We start from the raw sequence: 7,700 nt of genomic DNA on the forward strand, positions 1-7,700 counted from the left end.
CCAGGACGATACACAGCCATATGGGCAGATTCAAATGTATCTACCGCTGTAAGAAAACTCACGTAGCTACTGAGCCAACTAATTTACTCAAATTTCACCAGAACAGTAAGACCACCATTTATAATTTACTACCTTTTCACATTTTTATAAAAAAAAAGTATCAAGTTTCAGCCAAAATGTGATCCAGAAACATGAAAAAGGTGTTCCTCTTAAGCTACTGCCCTTAATTGGTTCACTTTTGACTAGAATATTAGGGACACCCTATTTATGATTTACAGTAATGTTTCAAATTTTTCTTGGTAGTGTGGAAATTGGGCCAAATTTTGGTAAAAATTTGATAACGAGTTGCTCTTAAATTATTGCCTGTAGAGATCCCGTTCGCTGCATCGACTGTTGGGCTTGGGGGCACACCTCCGGCCGCCGCTGCCCGCTCTTCCGCAAGGCCGCTTCTCCTCGCGGGCCGGTGCACGAGAGACTCCGCTTCCCCGCGCCGCCGCCGCCTGCCATGGACCGCCTCATCTCCTCCAAGCCTGCGCCTCGCCTCCGTCAAGCCACTCGATCATCATCGCCTCCCGCGCCATGGAGCAGCAGATCTTCAACTTGCGAAGCCGGGGCGTCCTCGTCACGGCCACGGAGGCGCGCCACTGCGCCAACCCTCACCTCGTGGGGCAGGCGCTGGAGAAGGATCTCCGCCTGCCGCCGCACCAGCTGCGGGTCACTCGCCACCACCCTGAGGCTTTCTTCGTTCTCTTCGACAACCCGTCCCACCGCGACCGCGCCATCGCCCTGGGCCGCCTGCACGTCGACGGCTCTGCCTTTCTGCTGCAAGCATGGCGGGAGTCCGACCACGCCGTCCACCTCACCTACAACCTCCACGTTCGTATCTGCATCGAGCGGATGCCGATGCACATGTGGTCAAGGGAAGGGGCACAGGAGGTGCTCGGCAACCACGTCCTCGTCGACCGCCTCGACAGCCGCACTTACTCGCAGGACAACACGGAGCTGTTCAGCTGCTGGGTGTGGTGTCGCAATATCGACCGCATCCCAGGTTACCATGGTTTTTCTGTCTTCCCGCAGGATGCAGGACGTGTTGTGGAGATGAACGGTTTCTCGCCGCCGCGGAGGGAGGTGGCGCCGCCGCCTGAATGCCTCCGCTACGACGCGCTCATCCACATCGACCTCGTCGAGGACTGGACTGTGCGGGAGGCGCGCACGCCGCCCTCTGGCCAGAGTGGGGTCCCTTCGTCCACCTCGTCGGACGAGCCTCCCTACCCCGCGGTTCAGCCATACACCTGGCGCTTTGGGGTACCGGACGGCGAGGAGAGGAGCTCCGGCGGCCGCCGCTTCGACGGGTGTCGCTACCTCCCCGCCTACCAGCGCCGCGAGGACGAGGGCGACTCCTCCGGTCAGCGCCGGAACTGGCGCGACGTCGCCGCTGCTCCAGCTCGGCCCAGGGGCCCAGCCTCCTCCTCCTCTGGGCGCGACGGCGCTCGTCAGCGGAGCCGCTCGCCGGCAGGCCACCGTCAGCGAGCTGCTTCGCTCCCTTCGCCAACAGCCAACGTCCTGCGAGGCTCTGATGTTGTGCTCCCACCTCCGCCCCCGCTTCCCACGACAGGCCCCTGCCGCTGCGCCTCTTTGAGGCGACCTCGACGAAGGAGCTCGCGCCCCTGACGGGCAAGGCTCCCGCGACGACGACGGGCCTCGTGGCCCCCGACCCTCTTGCTGACTTGGTTGTTTCGACACACCACGTCGACATGGAATGGGGCCCAATGGGGGTCGACCCGATGTGCTTGGAGATGGAGGCGGCATGCGCCGCAACCATCTGCCAGCCCCTCTCCTTCACCAGCAGCCCTTCGACCATCCCCGACCTGCCAATGGTGCCACATCCGTGGGCGACTTCTGACTTTGGCATGGCTCCAGCTGAGGACTCGGTGCAGGTCTCTGTTGTTGCCTCGCAGGTCGACGATATGCGGCTGGCAGGCGAGCCAGCTGCAGGAGAAGCGATGCAGCGGGAGCCAGCGGAGGACTTCCTGCAGATGCTGTTCAAGGTGCCGCCGGCGGCGATCCTGGGGACCTCTCCCCTCAACCCGGCGTCTCCGGCGCAGGTGGCTGTCACACCCAAGCGTAGTCTGCGTCAAGCGAAGACGGCGAACTCCACCCCGGTGGCGCAGCGGGCCACACTGCGCCTGGCCAAAGAGATGAACGTGATCTCTGGCGACGAGCGGCGCGTCGAGGAGGCGGCGGCCGGCCTCGTCGAGCGATTCAAGGAGCCTCTCTCGGAGGTTGACATCGACGGCCTGGCGATCCTGACTCGTGTCGACCGTGACGCGGTGCACCGTGCCGCCCAGCAGGCCGTCGCGGGCAGAGCCGCCGCGCTGGCGAACTAGTTTCTCAATGTTTAGCAACTTAGTCATAGCGCAGCAGCCACCGGGCTTCACCTGGTGTTTCGTTTCTTGTTTGGGTTGGTGTGGTCCGTTCTACTCCGGGACGGCGGGTTTGAGGCTGGTCAGTTGGGCGCCGTCCCGCCCACATGTATGCTCTGGTTGTGTCCTTTTCAACATGAATTGCTTGCTGCTGCTGTCTTCGTGTCTCTTGTGCCTTCTGCTCCTTCGGCTGATTTCGCCTGGTTTCCAAGATGAGTGAAGCAATCTGCCCCATCTTGTCCTGGAACCCGAGGGGCCTCAACATGCCGGCGCGTCGCACTGCGGTGGCTGAGCTCGCCTCCGCGGCCAAGACGTCGATTCTCTGTCTACAGGAAACCAAGCTCGATCACATTGATAGGTCTTTAGCTATCGAGATCGCGGGCTCTTCGCGGCAGGACTTCGTCTACCTTCCTGCGGAGGAAACCCGCGGTGGTATCGCCATTTTCTGGGACTCTGCGGTAGTCTCGCTGACAAACTCGCAAAATCGCAACCACTCCGTCACGGCGACGGTCACGATGATCTCTTATGGCTCCTCCTTCCTGTTCACGGTCGTCTACGGTCCTTCCGTCGATGCAGATAAGCCAGCTTTCCTGCAGGAGCTGGCCGCGATTCGGCCTCCGGCGGGCATGCCGTGGCTCATAGTTGGGGATTTCAACCTCATCTATGAGGCGAGGGACAAAAGCAACACGAATTTCTGCCGTAGGCTCATGGGCCAATTTCGGGCCGCCATTGATGCATCCGAGCTCATGGAGCTCCGCTGCTCCAATCGCCGCTTCTCTTGGTCTAACGAGCGTGCCGACCCGACGCTGGTTTACCTCGACCGTTTCTTCTACAACGTCGCTTGGGACGCGCTCTTTTCGCCAAGCACGGTCCAAGCCCTCTCGTCGTCACACTCTGATCACTGCCCCCTACTTCTGTCCTGCATCTGCGCGCCGCCGAGGAAACCGCGCTTCAGGTTCGAGAACTTCTGGACGCGCCAGGAAGGGTTCATCGACACGGTCAAATCGGCATGGTCCGCAGACCTGCGATCGACCAACCCTTTCACTCGCCTTCGTGTCAAGTTAGGAAGAACGGCTCGTGCTCTGCGAGCATGGAGCAAAGGGCAGTTCGGCGATGTCAGATTCCAATTACACCTAGCCAACGAAGTCATCCTGCGGCTGGACGTAGCGCAGGAGAGCAGGGTTCTCTCTGATCTTGAATTCCACCTCCGCAAAACCCTCAAGGTGAGGGTGCTGGGCCTCGCCGCGATCGAGAGGTCGAGACGACGACAAGCTTCCAGGATCACATGGCTTCGGGAAGGGGATGCAAACACCCGCTTTTTCCACGTGAAGATCAACTCCAGACGACGCAAGAATTTCATCTCAGCGCTAACTACGGACGCGACCATCGCCACCACGCACAAAGACAAGGAAGACGCTCTGTTTGAGCACTTCAACACCGTTCTGGGTACATCGGTCCCTCGTGAACGCTCGATGAACTGGGAGGCGCTGAACCTTGCCACCTTGCCTGACGCCGGCCTCGACAACCCTTTCACGGCTAAGGAAGTTTGGGAGGCCATCAAAGACTCCCCGGCCGAGAAAGCCCCCGGCCCCGACGGGTTTAACGGCATCTTCTATAGACGATGCTGGGGAATCATCAGGCCAGAAATCATGGCCGTTTTTCAACATCTCTTCCGCCTCGCCGGCGGCGATTTCGCTTCTCTCAACCGCGCCTTCGTCTGCTTGCTCCCCAAGTCTGCTGGTGCGTCGCGGATCAGCGACTTTAGGCCGATTAGCTTGATACACTCCGTGGCCAAGCTCTTCGCCAAGGTTCTCGCCCGACGCCTGTCGCCGGTGATAGGTGCGATGATATCTCCGGCGCAAAGTGCGTTTCTGAAGAACAGGGCCCTGCATGACAACTACCTCTACGTCAGAAACACTGCCAGAACCCTTCATCGTCGCAAACGGCCATCGCTCCTCTTCAAATTGGATTTCGCAAAGGCTTTCGATTCGGTCTCATGGGAATATCTCCTGGAGCTGTTGCAACGCCTGGGTTTCTCATCTCGCTGGCGGGATTGGCTTTCCCTGCTCCTATCCTCGGCGGCCTCGGAGATCATCCTCAACGGCACAAACGGCAGGCCCATTAGGCACCGGCGTGGGCTACGCCAGGGCGACCCTCTGTCGCCCCTCCTCTTCATACTTGCGCTGGACCCGCTCCAACGGATCCTCCAGCTGGCTACAGAGGCCGGAGTTCTCTCCACGCTCCCTATTCGGGAGGCCAAGCTCCGCACAAGCCTCTACGCAGATGACGCGGTGTTATTCCTCAATCCCGTGCGTGCCGAGGTGGTGGCCATCCTTCGGATCCTACACGACTTTGGGCTTGCTACAGGCCTCCGCATCAACATCGCCAAGTGCTCCATTGCTCCGATCAGATGCAACAATGTCAACCTCGACGATGTCCTCTCACCCTTCGCCGGAGAGCGCGTCACGTTTCCCATCCGCTACCTAGGCATGCCGCTTTGCCTCGGCCGGATGCGCCTGGTTCATCTTCAACACATTCTCGATCGGGCGCGCTCTCATCTCGCCTCTTGGAAGGGGCGTTGGACCAATGCGGGTGGACGCAAAACCCTCGTCACTTCGGTCATCAGCACGCTCCCGACCTTCGCCATGACAGCGCTCAAGCTTCCTCCAAAGTTTCTGAAGGAGTTTGACAAGATCCGAAGAAACTTTCTGTGGGACATCGAGGAAGAAACCAACGCGGGGGGTAAATGCAAGGTACGGTGGAAGTCGGTTTGCTCGCCGCTGGACGTCGGCGGCCTCGGCGTGCCGAACTTGGAGTTCTTTGGCCGTGCGCTACGGCTTCGCTGGCTGTGGCATGAATGGAGCCTGCCGCTGCGGCCTTGGGTGGGCATGGAAACTCCCTGCGACGCGCATGACCTTGAGCTCTTCCATCAAGCCACGAGAGTCAGTTTAGGCGATGGGACCCGTGCCGGGTTACGCGATCCTCCTGGCTCGGAGACGCGCCGCTTTGCATGCAATTCCCTCGGCTATTTCATAGATCAAGAAGAAAGAACAAGTCCGTCGCCATGGCGCTCAACGACCACAGATGGGTCCATGATATGCGTCGGAATTTTCCTCCGGAGCTGCTGCCAGAGTTCCTCCACCTCTGGCGCACCCTGCAAACCGTCGTGCTGCGCCCAGAAACTCCGGACAAGATCAGATGGATCCTCACCACCGATGGCTGCTACTCCGCAGCGTCCGCCTACCACCTCCACTTCGAGGGGCAAACCCGTTCCATTGCTCCAGCGATGATCTGGTCGCCATGGGCACCGCCCAAATGCCGAGTTTTTGCATGGCTGTTGCTCCAAAACCGCCTTTGGTGCGCCGATCGTTTGCAACGAAGACAGTGCCCCAATTCGTATTTCTGCCCCATGTGCATCAGAAATCTGGAGACGTCATGGCACTTGTTCTTCGAGTGCCCTTTCACCAGGTCAATATGGGCGTCGGTAGCCACTTGGACTCACTGCTCGGCGCTGGATCCGTCGGTTTGGAGACACAACTCTTCCATGACGGATGTTTGGCATTCGATGATGGAGCACTGTCATCAACCGGCCAGAAAAGGAGTCGCGTCCCTCTTCATCCTCGTGTGCTGGGCGATCTGGAGCGAGCGAAACGCCAGGATTTTCCGCGGCAAATCATCGCCACTACGCACCATCATTTCATGGATCCGTGACGAGGCCAGAGAATGGAGTTTCGCCAATGCCAAAGCTCTGAGACGGCTCATGTTCGAGCCTCCTTGAGCGATCGCACTCCTGCTCCTCTCTCTCTTTTCTTTTTTCTCTCTTTTTCCCAGGTCATCCGAGGCGTAATTACGCCATCGTATCATCTATGTAAAGTTTTTCCCCCTGCTAATCAATGAAAGCCAGACCCCTGGTTATTTCAAAAAAAAAAAAACTACGCGTCAGGCTGCAAGCGGGACGCTCCGCAGGAGCCCGCGTGCGCGCCGCGCATGTCCGTATGATTGCGCGATATGCCGCGTATTAGCCGCGTTTTTCTGCGGCGCCGCACGAGCCGCGTATTAGCAGCTAGGCCGCTCGCGCTGTATGCAGCTAGGCCGCTTGCTAGCTCTGTTTGTACAGCCACAACTCAATATTTCGCTTTCAGGGAATCTGATTGGGTACTTTCAGGGAATCTGATGACAATATAATACTGCAAACCTGTTTGTTTTCAGGGAATCAACATGCACATTCTCTCCTCTAAGATATGACATCACACTGGGTAGAAAGAAATTCAGTAATATGGTACAGCTAGCTCATGGCCTCAATGGCCTCACAGCTCATGATACACTATAGGATACATTAACCACGCAAGAAAATTAACAATAGATAGGCTAGAAGCATCTGGAGCAATCTATCAAATGTGATGAGAGGACATAGAGGTTTGCAAACACATGGTTCCCAGCAAGTACATAATCCATAAGATATGTTTGACAGGTCCAGTTCTTGTGATATAACAAGGTGCGGATGGATGCTTGTTGCAGGTGAAGCGCTTGTCCCGTGTGGGCGGTGTGTGCGTGGGATGGCAAGACGATCTTTATACATAAAGCTTGTGTGGTGCCATGAATATTTGCATGTAAAGTTGTTGCTTGTGCCGGCGTGGTGCATGGATGTTTGCCGAAACGTTGATTCATTTCCGTTTCGGCAATTTTTTGCACTACCCATATGTCCTACCTTTAGGAGAGGTCATGCCGAATTTTTCCGGTGACGTCCATGCATGTGTGTGCATGTGCTGCGGTTCTAATTTTCTGCTCTATGTATACCATTGACAGGCAACCATGATCCTCACGATGAGTTCCGCTCAAATCGCTAGATAGAAGAAAGACGCGAAGGCGGACATGATTAGGTGCAACAAGCGCCAGATAAGATGTCTGTGTCGATCATGCAAACTCGTGCGATGGATCAACCCTGATTTCGGACAATTGGAGGAGCACCTGCTCAGGCGCGGTTTCATGCATGAAAACCAGGCGCGGCCGGCCTCAGCAAATGGTGCGCATGAAGACCAGGGCGAGCGAGATGACGAAGGACCACATGTTGGCGGAGAAGATCATCATGAAGAAGATGTCGGCGGAGAAGATCATCTTGAAGAAGATGCCGGCGGAGAAGATCATCATGAAGAAGGAGATGCCGGCGGAGAAGATCATCATGACGAAGGTGCGAACACGGAGACCCCGCTAATTTCGGTCTTGCGGGACTCTCATGTTCAGGATCTGCTCCTCCAGGAGACGAGCAACGACAGAGCT

This window comes from Lolium perenne, chromosome 6 (assembly GCF_019359855.2).
Source record: "Lolium perenne isolate Kyuss_39 chromosome 6, Kyuss_2.0, whole genome shotgun sequence".
NCBI lineage: Eukaryota > Viridiplantae > Streptophyta > Magnoliopsida > Poales > Poaceae > Lolium > Lolium perenne.